This window comes from Leucoraja erinacea, chromosome 13, assembly GCF_028641065.1.
Source record: "Leucoraja erinacea ecotype New England chromosome 13, Leri_hhj_1, whole genome shotgun sequence".
Taxonomy (NCBI): Eukaryota; Metazoa; Chordata; class Chondrichthyes; order Rajiformes; family Rajidae; genus Leucoraja; species Leucoraja erinaceus.
Genome location: NC_073389.1, coordinates 35,289,366 through 35,313,049, shown reverse-complemented (window position 1 = coordinate 35,313,049; position 23,684 = coordinate 35,289,366). Strand labels below are relative to the sequence as shown.

At 43.2% G+C, this 23,684-nt stretch overlaps 1 protein-coding gene across 2 annotated transcripts in view; it reads left to right on the top strand.

Moving 5' to 3' along the window:
• LOC129702856 (E3 ubiquitin-protein ligase Midline-1) overlaps positions 1–23,684 on the top strand; it is a 285,589-nt gene that overhangs the window by 60,087 nt on the left and 201,818 nt on the right. Inside the window, exon 1 of one of the 2 annotated variants that reach the window (XM_055644895.1) lies at positions 12,374–12,994. The exons of the other annotated variant lie outside the window; for it this stretch is intronic. The gene's annotated coding sequence lies outside the window, so the exon portion shown is untranslated. Of the gene's footprint in view, positions 1–12,373; positions 12,995–23,684 lie in introns of those variants that run through there. 2 annotated transcript variants of the gene reach the window in all.

Sequence of the window (23,684 nt, the reverse complement as noted above, 5' to 3'; positions counted from 1 at the left end):
ACTTGTGATGCGCCGTAACAATGAGGTACTGTAAGGTCAAATCCGATGCAATGTCAAGCATGGTCAAAATATGGTCCCATATGCAGGGTCTTGACCTGAAATGTCAACAATTCCTTTCCACCCACAAGCGTGACTTGACCTGTTGAGTTCCTCCAGCAATTTGCTTTTTGCTTGAGATTCCCACATCTACAATCTCTCGTGTTCTCACATTATCAGCTTGTTGCTCTCCGACTGCAGAAAGGGGAAAGGAATTAAATTAAGAAAAATGGATGCAATCAGATGAAAAGTTAGTTGATCAGAAATTGGCGCAGAAAATGCTGGAGAAACTCAGCAGGTAAAGGGGCAGACACAAGGAACAGCAGATGCTGGACATCGGGGTAAGATTTCAGATCAATGTTTATTTTATTATTATTTGGGATTTTCAATATTAGCAGTTTTTTGATTAAATTAAAACATTATTCTCAATTGAAATGGAGTTGCAAGCTGGAGAATGTATGCTGAACATATGTGGAGCTTTGGGTGGAAAATGTGTGATTATGTTTTGAGAAAATCCCTGTTGGTTGTGTTGCTTGAAGCTACACAAGGCATGACAGGGAAGGTACAGAAATAATGTACAAGGATAATGGCAAAATTGAAGGGTTTTAGCTAATAAGGATGATTGAATATTAAAGAGGGTAGGGTGCTTTCAGAAAGATATTTAATTTTATGATGTTATTGGAATTGACATGCAGAAGGCACTTAAACCTGGATGAGAGTCCAAGACTAGACATTAACAAAAATCGATGAAGGATTCAGGAGAAACATTTTTATTTCCAAGGCAGTGAGAATGTGCAAAGTGGAGTAATTAAAGGGCCTATCCTGCCAAGAATATAAAGCAGGATAGTAAAAGCTTCTTTAGGCATGTGAAGAGGAAAAAAGTTAGTTAAGACCAAAGTTGGACCCTTGCATACCGAAAAAGGTGAATTCTTTATGGGGACCAAGGAAATGGCAGATGAGTTGAACAGATACTTTGGATCTGTCTTCACTAAGGAGGACATAAACAATCTTCCTGATATAGTAGTGGCCAGAGGATCTGAGGTGATGGAGGAACTGAAGGCTGCCTAATCCACATTAGGCAGGAAATGGTGTTGGATAGACTGATGGGACTGAAGGCTGATAAATCCCCAGGGCCTGATGGTCTGCATCCCAGGGTACTTAAGGAAGTGGCTCGAGAAATCGTGGATGCATTGGTGATAATTTTCCAATGTTCTATAGACTCAGGATCAGTTCCTGTGGATTGGAGGGTAGCTAATGTTATCCCACTTTTTAAGAAAGGCGGGAGAGCGCAAACAGGGAATTATAGACCAGTTTGCCTGACATCGGTGGTGGGGAAGATGCTGGAGTCAATTATAAACGATGACAAAGCCGAATATTTGGATAGCAGTAAAAGGATCGGTCCGAGTCAGCATGGGTTTACGAAGGGGAAATCATGCTTGACTAATCTTCTGGAATTTTTGGAAGATGTAACTAGGAAAATGGACAAGGGAGAGCCAGTGGATGTAGTGTACCTGGACTTTCAGAGAGCATTTGATAAGGTCCCACATAGGAGATTAGTGGGCAAAATTAGGGCATATGGTATTGGGGGTAGAGTGCTGACATAGATAGAGAAGTGGTTGGCAGACAGGAAACAAAGAGTAGGGATTAACGGGTCCCTTTCAGAATGGCAGGCAGTGACTAGTGGGGTACCGCAAGGCTTGGTGCTGGGACCGCAGCTATTTACAATATAAATCAATGATTTGGATGAAGGGATTCAAAGTATCATTAGCAAATTTGCAGATGACACAAAGCTGGGTGGCAGTGTGAACTGTGAGGAGGATACTATGAGAATGCAGGGTGACTTGGACAGGTTGGGGTAGTGGGCAGATGCATGGCAGATGAAGTTTAATGCGGATAAATATGAGGTTATCCACTTTGGTAGCAAAAACAGGAAGGCAGATTACTATCTAAATTGTGTCAAGTTGGGAAAAGGGGAAGTACAACGGGATCTGGGGGCCCTTGTACATCAGTCTATGAACGTAAGCATGCAGGTACAGCAGGCAGTTAAGAAAGCGAATGGCATGTTGGCCTTTATAACAAGAGGAATCGAATATAGGAGTAAAGAGGTCCTTCTGCAGTTGTACAGAGCCCTAGTGAGACCACACCTGGAGTATTGCGTGCAGTTTTGGTCCCCTAATTTGAGGAAGAACATTCTTGCTATTGAGGGAGTGCAGCGTAGGTTTACAAGGTTAATTCCCGGGATGGCGGGACTGTCATATGCTGAGAGAATGGAGCAGCTGGGCTTGTACACTCTGGAGTTTAGAAGGATGAGAGGGCTTGGACACGCTAGAGGCAGGAAACATGTTCCCGATGTTGGTGGAGACCAGAACAAGGGGCCACAGTTTAAAACAAGGAGTAAGCCATTTAGAACAGAGACGAGGAAACACTTTTTCTCACAGAGAATGGTGAGTCTGTGAAATTCTCTGTCTCAGAGGGCAGTAGAGGCAGGTTCTCTGGATGTTTTCAAGAGAGAGCTAGGTAGGGCTCTTAAAAATAACGGAGTCAAGGGATATGAGGAGAAGGCAGGAACGGGGTACTGAAAGGGGATGATCAGCCATGATCACATTGAATGGTGGTGCTGGCTTGAAGGGCCGAATGGCCTACTCCTGCACCTATTGTCTATTGTCCCACTTGGCCGTCATTCGTGTGCCATTTACGTGACCTGCTAGCGTGTGGGTAGCGCGGGCCAGGCGCATGGAGTAGTGTGGAGGAGTGTGGAGTGGCGTGGAGGAGTGTGGCCTTCGTCCTGCACAAAATCTTCGTGCACCACCAGCCTGTAACAGACGGCCAAAGTGGGACAGGCCCAATACCCTGGCGCGGCGCAACGTCTCACCTCCAACAGCAGCAGAAGCAGGCAAACGATCGCCGAGCTCGGCCTGGGGTTCACGGCCGTCGCGGATTCGGATCCGCCCCCATTCCTACTCCCAGAGCGGGGCCAAGACGATTGGAGATAGACACAGAATGCTGGAGTAACTCAGCGGGACCGGCAGCATCTCTGGAGAGAAGCAATGGGTGACGTTTCGGGTCAAGACCCTTCTTCAGACGGTCTTTAGGGATTCAGAACTGTGTTCTGCATTGTAACAATTTCATACATATTGAGCTAGGAGCTGAAGCTAGCATCTGCAGTTTTAGAGCACGGCACAATTATAGGTAATTAAAAGAAAAATAATTAACTTTATCTAACACCTGGGTGAGAAGGGTCTCGACCCAAAACTTCATCCATTCCTTCTCTCCAGAGATGCTGCTGGTCCCGCTGAGTTACTCCTGCATTTTGTGTCTATCTTCAAATGACGTCATGCGCTCCAGACGGCTATGCGAACGCATGATGACGCGGGCGACCGTCGTGCGTCAGTCACTACCGGCCTGTCGCGTAAATGACGGCCATGGTTGTTTTAAAATGGAGAATTGATTATTATATGACGGGGAGAGGGATGAAGGATATGCTGATGGGTTAGGTAAAAATAAGAAGGAGGCTCGTACAGAGTTCAATGTATTGTTTGAGTTAATGTGCTTTGCATACTGTGAATAAAACATGCGGAATGGGATAAGGAGATGCAGCACCTTCATTAAATGCACATTAACTGGACTTTGATTATTTGTTTTAAATATTTTCTGTTTTAGTGGAGTTTAAAAAAAAAATTATTTTCATATTTGGTGAAATCATGTATTTGAGAATATTCAAAAGATCATTCGATAAAGGCACCAGCGTTTATTTTTAATAATTTGCATCTAATTTGGTAATGACAATAACAATACCTACATGATCCAAGTCATCAGTTGTGGCTTATATTTTACTGCTCTGGGCTTTTTTATGCTGAATTATTTCCTACTGACTGGTATATTTTATTTTCTGCCCACAGGCAAACGTAATCAATCTGTCATATATGAATAGCATTTCCATATGGAATGCCAAATTAATACAGAAAAACGTTTGCTTGACATTATCAATTATCTTGCCAATGTGCAGTCTATTGGGGTATAGAATGTTTGAAATAAATTATATTTATTAGCTCTGGAAGTACTTTATTCGGTTACTATCTGTTTAGACTGAAATATTCAAACCCCATACAAAAGACTGACTTTTTGGAGATTGGAACAGGCAGTTCCATTGGAAATGATAACATCAGTGCAATTTGACATTTACACATGAGGCTGATTCAGCATTTGTGTTTGATTACGTGGACTACTCTGGGTTTAAACACAGTTTGGGATTTTACTAGGAGGTGAGCTGAATTCTTCCATTCTATTTTAGCCCAGACTGGATCAGTCCCTCTGGGACAGCAGAGGTACAGAAGGGACCTTCAGTGGTACAGCTGGTTACTTAATCACCACTGGTGTGCTTTGTGCAAATTACGTTTGAGCTGTCTCTTATTTCGTACTGACTCTGTTGAGTATTTGTTATGTTTTAGTAAATATTCTAGGCAAATACTCCAGTCCCCTAGAGTGCTATGTCTATTAAATTTCCAGGCGTGTGATCCCAAACACACAAGGAAACATAACACAGCCTCAACGAAACTCTAAAATAGATTATGAAATGAAGCTATTGACTGGATTTAGCGCTCCGATTTGAAAAGTATTTCCGCGTGATCTTTCATCCTCTTCGCTCTGCTGGAAGTGGGTATGTGTGTATCTGTGATCTCATCCATAGAATCGACGAAAGGTGAACTAGGGAGACATTTGCCCCATTCTTATGAAAGAGTGATCCAATCAATTCAATGTAACAAATGTATCCAGTCCTCTTTTAAATGGTGGCATTGCATCTACTTCCACCATCATTTAAGATAATAGAATTTGCTTCCTGAATAGCTTGAATCAGTTTTTCTGCAAAAAGTCTGGCTCAATAGAATAATTCGTGCTCAATAGGATAATTCCTGCTTTATGCTTGGTATAAGCTTTATACCAATCTTAAAGGGTGCAAATTTCAAATCCCACTCTAGATTAATGATGGAGCCTAGAGTCCCATCTCTGAATCCAGCAGTATTTGTAAAAGTATATTTTACCATGATCTTATGGGTAGTGAAAACTTCTGCCCCATGGGTTAATATTTTTATCTCAGCAAAAGCCACAGAAATAACCTTCATAATGGAACTTGTCTGATTGATTGGTAATCTTCTTTAACCTTTTCACTCTTATTGGTAAGTTTATTAATTACAAAAACCATATGCCCAGAATTCTTATGTTTAAAAAAACAAAATCTCCATATTGACATAAAAACTAATGGATCAGATTCAGGAGTATGAAGGGAATAGGATAACATTTAGTTTAGTGTAGTTGAGAGATACAGCCTGGAAACAAGCCTTCGCCCACCGAATCCATGCCGACCAGCGATCCCTGCACACTAACACTATCCTACACACACTAGGGACAATTTACAATTATACCAAGCCATTTAACCTACAAATCTGTACGTCTTTGAAGTGTGGGAGGAAACTGGAAATCCCAGAGAATAACCACGCAGGTCACCAAGAGACCATACAAACTACGTACAGATAAGCACCCATAATCAGGATCGAATCCGAGTCTTTGGTGATGTAAGGCCCCAACTAATCCGCTGCCCACTTATCAAGGAAAATTATTCCAGCTGGGGAGAATAGAAAGTTATTGATTGAATTGCTCTCAAAGAGTCAGGTAGACTGGCCTGATGGGCTGAATGGACTTTACCTGTGCCATATAAAGGGACTGTCCCACTGCGGCGATCTAATTGGCGAGTTTAGGAGAGTTTAGGAGAGTTTGAAAAAGTGTCATGTTGAAGACCTCCTTCGACTATGTAGAAGACTAGCTTCGACTAGCTTCAGTAAAATTGGACACCGAATAGTAGAGAGTGAAGACAACCTCCTTCGATCTCCTTCGATCTCCCTTCGACTATGTTGAAGACTATCTATGACTACCCTCGATTATCTTTGACTACCCTCGATTACCTACGAATAACATGCCGACCTACTATGACCTACTTCGACTAAACCTACTAATAAAAAATATATTGATTTTTTTCCATGGCGACCTTTTTTTACTCGCGGGCATTTTTTAGCATGTTGAAAAAATCGTGACCTAGCTGAGGCCTCGAGTATGCGGGGACTACTCTCGAGCATGAAGGAGAGTTACAAAGACCTCCTAGGACCTCGTGTCGACCATGCTGAGAGAATGTCGAGGGAAAACTCTTCTAAACTCGCCAATTAGGTAGACGCAGTGGGACAGCCCCTTCATTCCAATATTCTGCAATTGGAAGATTAGGAATGCATCTAACGCACCTTCCCCTGGCATCTAGTGACAGGAGAAACACATGACTCTTCACAGTACAAAGCATCCTTAGCCCTCAGTCACTCCATTTCCTGCAACAGCACACTGGTTTTCCATCCGACAGGCCACCTTCTGCCAATTTTAATTCAAGTTTTCAATGGTCATCACCAAGCAATAAGTCTCCTCTGGGGGAGGAGAGATTTATACAGGCATCCCGACTGGGGCACTGAGTGGATAACAGCTGTGACTCTGAAAGAAGCGTGCAGAATCATTGGCTTTGGGAAGCATGTCAGTATGGCTCAGCTGCCCCTGTGCTGAAAGCTATTTGGAGTTATCCATCATTTGCCTCCCCCAGGGGCTGGGAGAGTATGTGACTCTGTGTTTATCTGTTCCACTCTCTCCTTGTTATAGACGATGAGTGTAGGATGAGGGGAGGGGCAGGCTGTTAATCCGTGACTGACAGAATTGTTTTGAAATAACACGCTTTAAGCAGGCTCTTTGAGCATCAAGGAGCCAGGGTGGAGTCAGAGATTGGATACTCAGAAAGCTGCTGACACTCAGAATTCTCCAGCATAGTCCAACCTATAGAACTCTAACCATTATGTGACAACTTTGATTTATTGTAGGCTGGATATTCAAATAAAGTACGGTTTAGTTTAGTTTTGTTTATTGTCACGTGTACCAAGGTACAGTGAAAAGCTTTTTTGTTGCATGCTATCCAGTCAGCAGAAAGACCATAAATGATTGTGCAGTGTGCAGATACAGGATAAAAGGAATAATGTTTAGTGCAAGGTAAAGTCTGATTAAAGACAGTCCGAGGGTCCCCAATGATATTTTCATTTGGTGGAAGGAAATGAGGCATGGTTTCAAACTATCATGGCAATACACACGTCATTTTAGGACTGCGTACATTGACCACTGCATGTTTGCCGTTGAGCATTAGTCACCAGTGTCAGAGACTCAATGTTCATGGCTCGGCAGGTGCCCAAGGACACAAATATTTTAATTACAGTGCAGCCTGTTTCTTGCACGTTTAGTAGTGGGGAATGGTATTTTTAGCCATTCAGCAGCTGGTAACAGAGCCTCTATAATTGTCCTAATTTCTGTAGAATGGATGCATTTCATTCCACTTCAGGCTTAGATCGGCATACTCCTGAAATTGGCACCTCGAAAGCATTTCCTTTTAAATATGGGTGTGGTGATGTGGGGCCAGGGCTAGGGGAGTTGGAGGAGAAGGGGTTTGCTGGCCAAAAAAAGACAATTTCACCATTGGTTTAGATGGAAAAAAATCCCAGTGGGGAAAACTTTGGTAGCTGATCCTACTGCCCACCTGGAAGTGGGCTGTTGAGTTTGGACATTGTTTCCATACTTACCCTGAGAGTTTATTAGGGGCCATGACTGTGCAAATGAGGCTTTAACATTCTTCTTAGGAAACCGACACCTGAAATTTCTTCATCTGCTGGGAAAGTCTCATCCAAATGAGCCAGCGGTAAATTTGTGCAGAGCAATAAAATTCAGTGAGTGAAATTTAAATTTATCCACGAGTAAATATTAGGCAGAATACTGAATGGTGGTAGTGGTGGTGGAGAAGTGGGGGAAGGATTTCTTCAAGGTGGTGCAGAGAGATTCCTTACACTATGTAGATGCAAGACAGGGCTATAGCTTGCCGAAAGACAGCATCTCCAATGACCCTTCAGGATTGCACATAAATGTGAGCTAGGTTTGTGCGTTCACTTCCAGGAGTGAAATTTGACTGACTGACTGGGACATGGAGTGGTACCATTGGCCATAGAGTCATCCAGCACCAAAACTAGTCCTTTATCCTGACTGAAGAAGGGTTTCGGCCTGAAAAGTCACCTATTTCCTTCGAGTCTGAAGAAGGGTTTCGGCCCGAAACGTCACCTATTACTAAGTGCTTCGAGTCTTGAAGAGGGGATTCTGCCCGAAACGTCACCTGGGAAAGGGGGAGATTCCTGGGTGTCGTACACCAGTCATTGAAGGTGGGCTGCAGGTGCAGCAGGTAGTAAAGAAAGCGAATGGTATGTTAGCTTTCATTGCAAAAGGATTTGTTTCTCCAGCAGGGAGGTTCTTGTTGTACCTTGGTGAGACCACGATGGAGTTTGCGTGCAGCATCTGAGGAAGTTCCTTCTTGCAGAGACGGTTCACCAGACTGATTTATCAGGACCTTATGAATAAAGACAGATTGTGGGTGCTGAGATTCAAGGACCTAGAAATTACATTCTAGGGGTCCTAGATGCTACTGCACCTCTATACTAGGTGCTTTAAAAAACCTTTTTACAGTAGTGAAGAACTCTCTGTCACAGAAGTTTGAGGCCAGTTCATTGCTATATTTAAGAGGGAGTTAGATGTGGCCTTGTGGCTAAGGGGATCAGGGGGTATGGAGAGAAGGCAGGGACTGAGTTGGATGATCAGCCATGATCATATTGAATGGCGTTGCAGGCTCGAAGGGCTGAATGGCCTACTCCTGCACCTCATTTCTATGTTTCTATGTTTCTATGTTTCTATGTGGTTACAGCTGATGTTTTCAACTCTGAATATTTCACCTGCCACAGAGGCAGAAGAAAAGAATAGGTGACTCCAGAAAGAGGTATAGACAGAAACAGGGTGATGGTGAAATAGAAAGGTTTAATACATGCACAAAGTGAACTCTCCAATTAGTCACAACTCTGCAAAGTTTCCCTTCTCAAGTACTTATCCATTTCTACCATTCTTTCTATCAGTGTTTCCAGTCTATAAAATCTTCCATCATCTTATGTTCCTTTCTTCATCACTTTTGTTCCCACCAGTTACCTTACATATGTTCCGCTGGTTACCAGTCCTTCTGATACCATAGTGAGATTTAAAAAACGTTTAAGGTAGACGCATGGACATGCATGGAATGGAAGGATGTGGATCAAGTACAGGCACAGAAGATCAATTTAACTTAGCACCCTGTTCACACAGACGTGTTGGCCACACAGACTGTTTCTGTGGTGTTCTACTTTATGCCTTAGGTTCTATATCCAAGAACACTGTAAACAAGAGGAAATTGTAGGAATCCTGGCTGAGATATATGAATCATTGTTACACTTGGATGAGCTGTTGAAAGATTGGAGGGTGGCTAACGTAGTGCCTCAATTTAAAAAGGGTTGCAAAAGAAAGCCCTGGGAACAGCAGGCAAGTGAGCCGAAGATCTGTGGTATGCAATTTACTGGAGAGGATTCTGAGGGATGAGATATACAGGCATTTGGATAATCAACATGGTTTTGTAACTAAACAGGTTGATGAGGGGAGGGGTGTGGATGTATTCTATATGGACTTCAACAAGGCCTTAGTTAAGTTTCCACTGATAAGTTGCTCTGGATGGTTAGATTGGATGGGATCCAGGCAGAGCTAGCTAACTGGATATAGATTGGCCTCATGAAAGGAAGCAGAGCATGGGAGCGTGGTGGTGAAAGGTTGTTTCTCAGACTGGAGGTGTGCCCCAGGGATCGGTGCTGGGTCCATTGCTGCTTGTTATGTATATCAACTATTTGAGTGAGAATGTACAAGGAATGATAAGTTTTGGGCCTGTCCCACTTGGGCGTCATTTGCGCATCACGCATGCGCATACTAGGCCATGCAAGCGCCATGCACGCCACGTGTCGTGACGCGTAAATGATGTCACGTAAATGACGCGCAAATGACGCCCAAGTGGGACAGGCCCTTAAGATTGTAGATTAAACCATAATAGGTGGCATCATAGACAGTGAAGATGGTTTTCAAAAATTATAGTGCGATCTTCATCAGCTGTGCAAGTGGGCTAAGAAATTACTAATGGAATTTAATTCAGATAAGTGTGAGATGTTGCATTTTGGGCAGTCATACTAGGGCAGGACTTTCACAGTTAATGGAGGGGGTGGAAGATTGCAACCTTAACGTGGTCTGCCCTGTTTCGACTAATGCAATCAACCCGGAGTGCACAATCAAATAAGATCAAATAGAACAAGTTGTCCTACAACTTTAGGCTGTGCACGCCATATGCAAGAAGAAGTGGAGGCAATGTGGACTGTTGTAGAGCAGATAGATCAAGGAGTACAAATTCATAGTTTAAAGTGGCACTGCAGGTGGTAATTCAAAGTGGCACTGCAGTTAGACAGGAAATGGAGTATTAAGTTGGGACATCATGAGACAGTTGTACAAGACATTGTTGAGGCCCCATTTGGAGTTTTGAGTTCAGTTTTCATCCTCCTCCTTTAGGAAAAATGCTATTAAGTTTGAAATAGTGCAAAGATGATTTACGAGAATGTTGTCAGGGACCAGTGCTGGGTCCATTGCTGCTTGTTTTGTATATCAACTATTTGGATGAGGATGTACAAGGTCTGATGGCCTGAACTCCAGCAAGAGATTGGGTAGGCTGGAACTTTATGCCTTGGAGCACAAGAGGCTGAGGGGTGATCTTATAGAGGTGGATAAAATCATATGTGAACAGATGGGGTGTATTTTTCCCAGGGGAGTTGAATTAAGGGCATAGAGGGCACAGGTTTAAGGTGAAAGGGGAAAGATTTAATAGGAACCTGAGGTGCAACTTTTACACAAAGTTATATGGAACAAACTGCCATAAGAAGTAGTTGAGGCAGACACAGTACTAACATTTAAAATATATTTAGACAAGTACAGGGATAGGAAAGGTTAGAGTGATTTGCGCCAAAATGTAGGTAAATTAATAGCTTAGATGGACCATCTTGATTGGTATGAACATGTTGGGCTGTTTACAGCTGTAGGACTGAATGATTCTATGACTTTAATTGATAATTATGACAGAACTCCATTAAAAGCTCAATTGCACCGCATGCATCAAGCCACTACTAAGAAAATAGTCAGTTAATGACATGCTCTAAGAGGCTGCAAAACATTGGGGAGATGGAATTTCCATCTTTAACTACCTATGTGTGTATTCTCTGCATATCCATGTGCCCATCTAAAACCCTCATAAATGCCAATGTCACTTATGTCTCCACTACACCCCTGGCAATGTGTTCTAGGCACTCAGCTCCCTCTGTGTAAAATACTTGCCTCACAATTCTCCTCAAATCTTTGTCCCTATTATCTTAATGCTATGCCCTCTAGTCTTTGGCTTTTCCTCCCTACGAAAAAGTGTTTTGACTGTCTACCCTCTGTATGCCTCTCATAATCTCATATGTTTCTATGTGTTTCACTATTATCTGTAGTCAGAACACTCTCTCCTTTAATGAGGTGCTGGGTGTTCTTGATTGGTGAAGTCTGAATTTTTCTGGCTCCATTTTCCTTGTCAGAGGCAAACTCATGAATTTATTGGACTTTATTGGCTTCATGGCTAGGTTATTGCAATGTAATGCCACATTGCCTCATTCTCATACGATCTCACTGCCCTGCCAACTTCACACTCCAGCAATCAGGCCTCGATGCATCTGCTTTGTGTCACAATTCACAGGCATTCGTACTCGTGATAGGCTTTGATTAAATTGTTGGACTATGATAGTGGGAATATTTTCAGATGAAATTATTGGAGACATAAAATATAATAACTTGAAATTGTGCAAGTTTTGAAAGGTATTTATGCATGGTTTATTTTTACCTTCATCGGAGGGCAAAGGATGACTAAACAAGAATAAGAAACTCAGTCTATTTGCCCTTTGTAACTAAGCCCAATTGAGACCAGCTTTCACTACATAAACTGCCATTCAAACAAGGGATTTCTCTGAGCCTGTCAACTATGCACCTGGTCTAATGATAAAGATGAGCTCTTCTCATTCTTAACTAAAGTTGTTGTCTCCTGATGGTCACATAAACTTTGGAGGTCAGCTATTAGCTCTTTCAAAGCCTTACACAGGTCAGTAAGTCTTGAAGCCTTTTCAAAGCGGACCACTGTTGGTTTAATACACTGATGCTTCACCTTTGCTCATGTGTCAGAGATGCAGCATTGTACAGGGCCCCTTTATACGTGCCACTTCAATTCTCATTGTCTGATTTTAAAAAGCACTGGTCACTCAGTGCGGATTTGATGAGAATTGAATGCGGAAGCTGGAATTGGCGATGTCGGGACCTTAATTGTCTATTTGGAAACTCATCCATCAACATGTCACCACTGTGGTTGCAGCGTCGGGGGACCTCGATGAATAAAGTATCAAGTCCTGGTTTTGAGTAGAAATGAGTACTCTAGCCAATATTTCCACCTCAGCACGACCCATTAATCTGTACGTGCAGGCAAAATTTTAAACTAGGATATGTGGTGTGATAAACAAAGTAAAAACAACAGGCAGCCACTGAGTGTCTGAGTATGATTTTATCCAGTGATTGATTTTTGGCTTGTGGAGAGTTATTTTCTTTCAGCAGACATTAGCTTTGTGCCTGGCAACCTGAGTATTCAGCCCCACTGACCAGATAGGATATGTTTCCCAAAGCTTTCTAAAGGTTTAATGAGCAGTGGCCTATTTCCAGCAGAACCCAGGGAGACTCCCGTCTGCTGAAGTCATTTAGTGGTACACGCTGTCTCAGTCTCTCTCTCACACACATTCTCCCAAGAGAGCGAGAAAGAGATTAAAATGTAGACTACTACACAGTGTGGCGATCACTATAGTCTTCACATCCTAAGGTGCCTGACAGCAGATTGGTATTGCCCCATCTTGCAGAGTGCCTGGAACGGCGTTCAGATTAAAAGCCGGTAAGATGATTGTCTGAAAGGTCAATGTGTGATATATAAAGTCCAGTGACTTCTGGTTTCATTCCTGTGATGGATTCGAGCAGCCTTGTCCATTGTGTTGTACTTGCTCGGTCGCGTGGATTTAATGTCCACTGGAGAAAGCACTGCTTCTTCAGGAAGGTTTGCTGTGAATAAGATTGTCACAGCCTAACAATAGCAGAATAAGAAGTTCATAACAATGCAGGTAAAATCAAAAGCAAGCAGTTTTCAAGTTAAGAATAGGAGCCAGGGCATCAGCATTGTAGCTTTGCACTGTATTGTAACATGCAGAATTTCCCATTTGATGAAGGAAAGGTAAAGCTGTTATTCAAGACCAGACTATTGGCTGAGTGCTTCCTGCTGCACTTTAGTGGAATACTTTGCTGTGGTTTTGTGTCGTATTTGTTTCCTTTGTGTAACTCAGTGACAATATGACAGTCAGAACAAAGGTACTGTTCACTTTTTAGAAGGTGATGCTGTCTTTTAATTATATAATTATTAGGGGCAGCTCTGTGGCACAGCGATGGAATTACTGCCTTACAGCGCCAGAGGCCCATATTCAATCCTGATTACGGGTGCTATCTCTATAGAGTTTGCATGTTCTCCCGTGCCCGTGTGGGTTTTCTCCGGGTGCTCCAGTTTCCTCCCACACTCCAAAGACGTACAGGTTTGTAGGGGTTAATTTGGCTCCGGTAAAATAATTGTAAATTGTCCCTAGTATGTAGGATAATACTAATGTATGGGGATCACTGGCCGGTGCAGACTTGGTGAGCCGAAGGGCCTGTTTCTGCGCTGTACCTCTGAACTAAACTAATCTAAACTAAAACCCTCAATGCCTCCCCAGGCTACAATGAACGGTGAAATAAATCTGTTACATTTTGAGGCATTGTAATATAATGCAAGCTTCTCCTGTTGGGATTTGGCATTTACTCTTCTGTGAGTTCTTTATACTCTGTTTAGTGCTTGCTAAATAATTTCACCTCATGACAACACCAGAGGAAAAACTTTAATCTTCTGAATGAATAATGTTCTTCAAGGTTCTATATATACTGTTTGTTATTCCTGAAAGGTGAAGAATAAATCAACTTAAAATAATTATTGTATGTCTCATTCTAGCACTTCTCGCATTTTATTTAGTGGACAGATTTATTTCCCAGGACTGAGCGAGCCTTTGTCTGTTTAAAGGGACAGTGGCACTCTAACAGAGAGATTTGAAATAGCCAGAGAGACTCTATTAAATCCTTTATCAGGTCCGTGACTTGTTAAAATGACCGTCCTGTGAGAGTGTAGGCTGAGCTCCGCCTACTCATATGTACATCAATGTACCTTAAAGAAATATTTCACCTTTCCCATTCGTCACTGATCAAACATCCATTATTATTGATGAAAGAGTCCAAAACTGCTAAGAGGTACTCCGACCAGTCAGACTATCACCCTGATTACATTTAATCTCTGTTTGCCTTTTTGTCACCTTGTCCTAGATGATCTATTCTCCATTTACCGTAATCTGCATCTCTTTTGATCTTATTTTTACACCTTATCCTTCCTTATCTCTGTGTCTACCCCTCCCGTGACTCTCAGTCTGAAGAAGGGACTCGACCCGATTCTGTCCAGTGATGCTGCCTATCCCACTGAGTCACTCCAGCATTTTGTGTCTATCTTCGGTGTAAACCAGCACCTGCAGCTCCTTCCGACACACTTCGTCTGCAAAGAGGTTGTGCTGGCTTAATTTACTTTGTGGAAGTGTCTGAATTGCCCTGTACCTTTAAGACTTTATTTTTTTAAATCAGAACTGTAAAGACCAAAGAAGAGATGACATAAGGCTGCCAGCTTTGCTCATTGAAGACTGGGAAACTCAGTTACAAGTTATTTAACAGACAAATAGTCAGGGAAGTTATGCAGGACCTGCACAGATTCAGTAATGTGGCCCCTTTGCATTAGGATTGATTAGCATTCAATGAATGCTCTCTTCCACTTAAGTGATGAAAAGAAAAGAGTAGGAACAATGAATGATAGAGGTTTAGAAGTTATTGAGGAACAAAGGGACCTTAGATCTTAGTGTACAAGTGCACGGATCCCAGAAATTGGCAGCACATGTAGATGAGGTATGAAGATGTAAAGGGTTTCAATAGCTGGGGCATGGAACATAAGACCTGAGAGGTTACTAGACATAATTATAATATTCTGGAGTACTATGGAGCTACTAATATGGAGTACTAATTAGAGTACCATGTGCAGTTTGTCCTCACACAATAGGAAGGATATGATTGCACTGGAGAGGGTGGAGGGGAGATTTATCTGGATGATGCTTTTCGCTTATGAGGAAACAGCCTGGTTAGGCTGTACTAGTTTTCCTTGGAGCAGAGGAGATGAGGAGTGATAGAGGTGAGCAAAAGTATCAGAGGTATAGATAGAGTAGATAATAGTTTGCAGACAAGAAAATTGATGACGTTGTGGATCGTAAATAAGATTGTCAAAGGATACGGCAGGAAATACAGTAGTGCAGAGAAACAGCAGATGGAATTTAATCTGAACAAGTGTGAGGTTTTGGACTTTGTGAGCCACAGGGAGATCAGGTCTGCATTATATTCCGCTACACTTGTCGCTTTACCTCCCCCCTCGACTCCATTCAAGGACCCAAGCAATCGTTCCAGGTGCGACAGAGGTTCACCTGCATCTCCTCCAACCTCATCTATTGCATCCGCTGCTCTAGATGTCAGCTGATGACACTACGGTGGTGGGACTCATCTCCGGGGGGGACGAGTACGCCTACCGGGATGAGGTGGAGCAGCTGACAGTGTGGTGTGAAGAAAATAACCTGCTCCTCAACACCTTAAAGACAAAGGAAGTAATAATAGACTTCAGGAAGAACAAAACGGACATGGTACCATTGACTATCAGAGGGGACTGTGTAGAGAAGGTGGCGGATTTCCGCTTCCTGGGAATCCATATTGAGGAGGACCTGACGTGGAGCGTGAACACCACTGCGCTGCTGAAAAAGGTCCAGCAGAGACTGCACTTCCTGAGGGTGCTCAGGAAGAATAACATCACTCAGAGACTGCTGCTGTCCTTTTATCGGTGCTCCATTGAGAGCATACTAACATACTGTGTATGCGTGTGGTACACCAGCTGCACAGCGGCTCAGAGGAAAGCGCTCCAGAGGGCCATTAACAACTCCCAGAGGATTGTCGGCTGCCCTCTCCTTACCTTGGAGGACTTACACAGTTCCCGCTGCACCAAAAAATCCCAGAATATCATAAAGGACATTTCCCACCCCGGACACTCCCTGTTTGAACTGTTGCCGTCAGGCAGATGGTACAGATCTACAAGGACAAGGACAAATAGACTAAAAAACAGTTTTTAACCCCACTGCTATAAAAGCACTAAATGTAGCCGCCAAGGAACGCAGGGGCGATACAGACTAAGGGACTGTGGTAACTGTGGAATCGACAGAAGGATGGAGGGTTGGGTGTGTATGCGTGCTTTGTCCGTGATTTTTATTTAGTTGTTTATCTTTAATATTTTACCTTGTATGTATCGTTAGCTTTTAGAAATGTTTGAATGCTGCACTGACTGGCTGACATTTTAAATTTCGTTGTACATGGTTCATGTTACAATGACAATAATGAAACTATTCTATTCTTCTATTCTATTCTATTCTATCTACATTGGTGAGACCAAGCGTAGGCTTGGCGATCGTTTCGCCGAACACCTCCGCTCGGTACGCATTATATTCTTCCTCCTCAATGTCAAAGGGGATGTGCCTTGCTTGACCTGCCCGATAATTAATATTGAGCATGTAACCTGATTTCAGTGATGTTGGCAGAAGGATAAATAATGACCAGAGTAACAATGACTCATCAAAATTGCAGATGCTGGAAATCTGTAATATAAACAGAAAACACCTAGTTATCCATCTTCTGTGAATAACGAAACAAGAGTTTTTGGTTGGATGTCTTCATTAAAACTGTGTTTTGCATAGATGGATAGCAGTGTGATAACTGTATAATAATATTTAATTTGAAAGGTATTAATTTAAAAATAAATATTATGAAAGACAATAGAACTCTTCTGCCATTTGAATAGTATTGTGGGAAATTCTGAATCAAAGTAGAGGGGGATCAATTTAACATCGCAAAAGACAGCATCACAGAGTGGTAATGTCTCTGTAATCCCCTGACTTTGTTAGCTTTTGCAGAATGAGTTATGAGACCGAACTGATTTAGAAATACTTTTATCGATAAGTTAATCAACGTTGGCACTGTGCTTTTTGGACGGGGTAGCTTGAAAACAAATTGCAGTTCCTTGACTATGGCGCTGAAGAGGCTGAACTGTCCCTGAGGAAATGGTTTGAAATGCGCATCCTATTGCTTATGTTGGGGGAGCTGAGCCCATTCAACTGTAACCTTATTGAGGTGATCATTAAAAACAGCACCTCACAGCTGCTGCCTCGGTGAGCACCAGACAGAAGGGGAAAACCAAAGGGAACCTGATGATAAATACAGCTCCACAGTGGCAAACCCAGCTCCTCTGTGACACTTGCCTGCTGAAGACAGACCCCAGCAAGCCCACTGAACTGTCTGCAGTTTTCCCCAAAACATGGGCTGGATTATTAATTTAGAGCGGATTTCTGAAAGGAAAGAAAGCAAGAATGAACAATCATGGAAATGATGGAACAATTTGCATCTATGTACCTCTTTTCCAAAAGGAATATGAACCATGGCAGCTTTCAGCCAATTAATTATATTGTTATAATTTGGGGACATCAATCTGCAGACAGCAAGTTCCCACAGTGAAGTCAGAGTCAGAGGGTGATGAATCTGTGGAATTCATTGCCACAGAAGGTTGTGGAGGCCAAGTCAACGGATATTTTTATAGTGGAGATTGATAGATTCTTTATTAGTATGGGTGACAGGGGTTATGGGGAGAAGGCAAGAGAATAGGGTTGAAAGGGAAAGATAGATCAGCCATGATTGAATGGCAGTGTAGACTCAATGGGCTGAATGACCTAATTCTGCTCCTAATACATGAATTTATGAAGCAGTATCTTTGATCCACTAGACTTAATCCCAGTCTGTTGACAGTAGCAAACTCCATGATGAGTTTAGCTATGGGCTTATGTTTAAATTACTGCTGGCTTACTTTCTTGCCTCGAAAATTCCTGAGTTGCTACACAAATAATGGCATCTCATCGTGACTCTCATATGCCTCATGCCATTGAGCCCATCAAGTGTATGCCAGCTTTCAAGGCAATGCCACATGATCATTAAAGCACCAATCCCACCAATTTACAGCAGCAAATTAATCTACCTATCAGCTTGTATATGGCTTGTGGGAGAACTTTCTTATGATCTTTCACCATTCTCCGCTCATGCTTTATCTCTCTTCCTCCTCTATTATCTCTACAAGCTTGAACCTGAAATTATGGAATGATTCAATCCTTTATTTCCTTCTTCAATCTTTTAATTAGCCTCCCCTTGCCTGGTAAGAAGCTGGATAATCAATTTTCCAGTGACTAGGGGCTGGAAATACACCATGAACTGATTTCCGATGTAGTTGTGAGTAATGTTTATTTGAGGGTGGCAGAATTCTTTGTCAATGTCCCAGCAATAAAAGAGTTTCAACCACTGAACCGTAGAAGACAAATGATTTGCTCATTTACATTTGTCTGTCGAAAGTCAGATAGAGTCAAAAGCGGCAATTAGTGGAGATTTATCAAACATCACTATTATCAAAACATACCCGAGATGCGGTGGAAATTACCAAGCCCACGGGCAGTTAATAATGTGTGTGGGGTCAGACAGGGAAACAGTGAACTTTTCACATCAGTTGTGTAGGCTGATTTGACTAATTGGGATAGGCAAGGCAATTAATTAAGATCCTCTTTACCAATCAAATTTCACCTGGGGCACCTCTACACAGTAATGACCAACGGCTGTTGGCGGTTGGAGAGCATGGATTGTCTGATTAATGATTGTTCCAATACAGTCGATAGTGCACCCAAGAGTGCGTAGAACAGCGGGGCAGTGAGGTAAAAGACCCCGGGAATTATCAACATATTCTGCCAAGCAACACGAACTGGAAGAAGCAATAAAGGTTTCAAGGGAGGCTGAATAATGGGCAAAATACACATCATTTTGTGTGGAATAACAGTACTTCATGGCCTGTGAAGTGAATTAGTTTAAGGGAAGCGGAGGGAAAGCAGTCACGTGTATCCATTTAGTGGGCTCTGTTCAGCTTCCGTCCACTGATGCAAGCTGAAATTTCACAGTTTTAAAACACAAACCCACTTTTCCCAGTCCCTACAACCGACAACCTGCTCCAGAGCTAACCCTATTATTTCGCAAGTCTATGTTTGAGTTAGCACCACCCTGATACAAATGATATCAAATAGGGACATGAAAATCAAAAACAGCGGAGGCTGGAAATCCGAATCAAAAATAGAAAATGCTGGAAATACTGAGCATGGCGAGCAGCATCAGTTGAAAGAGAAACAGCTAATGTTTCACATCTAAACTCCTCATTCTAGGTCGGCAAATGGTCCTGGACCTGAAACATTGAACAGGGTCACACTCATACATCCCGCTGTGTCCATGTTCAGCAAGGTTGGCTCTGTGGACTCACATTTACCCAAAGTTCAATAGTGTCTGTCTCAGGAAGATGCAAAAGACTTAAAGTTAGCCATTATTCTTATGGAGTGAAGCCAATTATTCCATCAAGTCTTGAACACATTTAATGTGCTGAAGGCAGGCAGACAAAATGAAAATGTCCAAATACAGGCCGTTTTTTCATGGCCGAGTGTGGTCCCATGCCTCTGTGTTCAGTTTTTTCTCCTAGTTGCTTGGCTTACGTCTGTGGATATGAGTGCTTCCTCCCGTGCTATCACATCCATTGGCAGGACGGGGCAGTCTCTGATGGTAGGACAGCTACCCTAGCACAGAAGCTCCTGCAGTCTAAGTGGAGAAATGGCAATGAAATCACCCAGCATCATTGTGCTCAAAAGCACAGGCCCCTAGAATCGCGCGAGTCCTGCTGCAGACTCCTGTGAACCAGTGAAGGCTGCAAGTGAGCCTCTGCCTCACCTCAAGGACTGTCAGGGTCCTTGGGACGGTGTCAGCTGTGTGAGGGCCCCTTTAAACCATGCACATGCCTTGAAGGGATGTTGTGAGTGGTCAACAATGCATCCCACCCAGAACATGATGGTCCACTTTATCCTGGCAATGCCCCGAAAGACCATGGCACAGTGGATTATGTCATTCCATGCACATATTTGGCCGCAAATATCCAGCACACACTTGCAACAGGAAGTGGTGGGTCTAATATAATGCATTATGTCATCCTGGTTGAAAGGTAGGGAATTCGAGACGCCAACAAACAATATAGACATAAAATGTTCACTCAGTGGGACAGGCAGCATATCTGTGTAGAAGGAACGAGTGACATTTTGGGTTGAGACCCTTCTTCAGACTGAGAGTCGGGAGTGGGAGATAGAGATATGGATGGGTAAGGTGTGAAAAGGGAGATTAAAGGGGACAAAGGTAAAGGAAAATGTAGAATAGATTATTGTTACCTGAGGAGAAGGTGACGACGAGGCATACAATAATTTAATTTAATCAGGAGGACAGCCAAACTAGTCAGAGAACTAGGATGGGGGAGGGATGGAGAGAGAGGGAAAGGAAGGGTTACTTGAAGTTTGAGGTCAATATTCATACTGCTGTCTAAGTGTAATATGAGGTACTGTTCCTCCAATTTGCGTTGGGCTTCATTCTGACAGTGGAGCAGGTCCTGGACAGAATGGTCCGTGTGGGAATGGGAGGGGGAGTTAAAGTGTTTAGTAACGGGAAATCACATAGTCTATGCGGCATGAGCGGAAGTGTTCAGCAAAATGATTGCCAAGCCTCCGTGTGATCTCGCTGATATATAAGAGTATACACCTGGAACAGCGGATACAGCAGGTGAGGTTGGAGGAGGTGCAGGTGAACCTCTACCTCACCTGAAAGGACCGTTAGGGTCCTTGGACGAAGTCGATAGAAGAGGTATAGGAACAGGTGTTGCATCTTATGCAGTTGCAGGGGAATGTATCTGGGGAGAGGATGGTTTGGGTGGGAAGGGATGAGTTAACCAGGGTGTTGCAGAGGGAACGGTCTCTGCGGAAAGCGGAAAGGGGTGGAGATGGGAAAATGTGGCTGGGATCCCGTTGGAGGTAGCGAAAATGTTGGAGGATTATGTGCTGTATGTGATGGGTGAGGACTAGGGGGATTCTGTCCCTGTTGCGACTGGGGTGAAGGGGAGCAAAGTGGAGCTGCAGCACACTGAGGAGACCCCTATGAGGGCCTCATCTATGATGGAAGAAGGGAATCCCCATTCCCTAAAGATTGAGGATATCGCGGATGTCATGGTATGCAACACCTCATCTTGGGCACAGATATAGCATTGACGGAGGAATTGGGAGTAGAGTCTTTGCAGGAGGCAGGGTGGGAAAAAAGTGTAGTCTAGATAGCTGTGGGAGTCTGTAGGTTTATAATATATGTCAGTTGATAGTCTATCTCCTGTGATGCAGACGATGAGATCAAGAAAAGGTTGGAAGATGTCGGAGATGGTCCAAGTGAATTTGAGTGAGGATGGAAATTAGTCTAAAGTTAATAAAATCGCTGAGTTTTGCCCGAGTGCAGGAGGTAGCCTCGATGCAATCATCAATGTAGTGGAAATAGAGTTTGGGAATAGGGCCAATTGTACACCTGGAACAGGGATTGTTCCATGTAACCTACAAAGGGGCAGGCATAGCTGGGGCCCATGCAAGTGCCCATGGTCAGCCTTGGATTTGGAGGAAGTGGGAGCAGTCGAAGGAGATGTTGTTAAGATTAAGGCGGAAGAGAGTGTTGGTAGAGGGGAATTGGCTGGTTCTGCAGTCGAGGAAGAAACAAAGGGCTTTAAGACCTTCCTGGTGGGGGGTGGAGGTGTAGAATGACCGAACATACATAGTAAAGATGAGGAAGTGGTGGCCTGGGAAATGGAAATCATTGAAGAGCTAAAGGGCGTGTGAGGTGTCTTGGACATAGGGCAGGAGGGATTGGCCAGGGGGGATAGGATGGAGTTGAGGTGTGTGGAAATGAATTCAGTTGGACAGGAGCAGACAGAAACAACAATATAGCAATTTATAATGTGCTAATAAAGATGGTGCACAGCAAGCCAGCTTGTAGACGCTGTTTAACACTGAATTACCCACTTGAACACTAAACTTATATCTTGGTAAAATGACAAGACACGTGTGTTCTGAGCGTGAAATCTCCCTCTTTATCCTTTTGCACAGCTTATCTTCAAGCTTGCAGCAATGCGAATGAATGTTAATTCCTTCTGCAATGAGTCAAAGTCAACAGTCAAAGTAGCCTTTATTGTCATTCACTTCAAGGATAATTGCAAATGACCAATAAATGTGGCCTTGCCTGCAATGCACCTATCTCATGAAAGAAAGGAAATTAATTGTCATATGTACCGATAATGAGTTTCTTACTTGAGCTGCATAACAGGCTACAAAAGCTCTGTAAAGGTTGAGCATTACAGAACAGTGTTGTCAGCTTTTGTTGCATAACATCATGATGTGTCAATTTTAGCATGGCCTTCTCTAATGATCTATTGCAGGTTCCCACAACAGGTACAATGTCTGTGGTCAGCTGTTACAGGGGTAGACAAGCAATACTCTTCCTATAAAAGGATGTTACTGCTAGAGTTGAGCGGGAGTTTACTCCCAGGGTATCGGAGGGAGCTGAATTGTGCCAGTAGGAGGCATGTCTTTTGTGCAAGAAGGTGCAGAAGGTTCCTGCAGAGCTACAGCCAGACACTTCTGGCAGAAGGTTGCTCAACATGTCTCTGAACATGAGTCTTTGGGGAAGTCTGCAGAGCAGGTAAATGTCCATCTCCATACGCTGCTGTTAGCTGAATGGAGAGTTGTCAGAGTCTCCTGTCCTAGGGAGTCCATCGAGAACGAAAGGGGACTCGGCAGGGTGGTCGCCGAGAATGAAGGTGGGGACCGGCGGGACCATCGAGAACAAAGAAGGATCTGGTGGGGACATTCACCCCAAGAATGATGGATTAATTGGGGGATTAATACATAAGTTGGGGGGGGGGGGGGGGGGAGCACGTCGAGAATGAAGAGTGAAAATCATTGAATAGAGTAGATAGTTGGGTTAGTTAGACTCACCATAGCAGCGGCGGTGAGATGTGGCAGAGAACAACAGCAGCAGCAGCAGTAGCAGCCTGAAATGATGCTGAGGCTTGTAAACTGAGAGTGAAGGTGACCCTGACTGGGGTACTTAAGGAAGTGGATCTAGAAATCGTGGATGCATTGGTGATAATTTTCCAATGTTCTATAGACTCAAGATCAGTTCCTGTGGATTGGAGGGTAGTTAATGTTATCCAACTTTTTAAGAAAGGAGAGAGAGAGAAAACAAGGAATTATAGATCAGTCCGAGTCAGCATGGATTTACGAAGGGGAAATCATGCTTGACTAATCTTCTGGAATTTTGTGAAGATGTATCTAGGAAAATGGACAAGGGAGAGCCAGTGGCTGTAGTGTACCTGGACTTTCAGAAAGCATTTGATAAGGTCCCACATATGAGATTAGTGGGCAAATTTAGGGCACATGATATTGGGGGTAGAGTGCTGACATGGATAG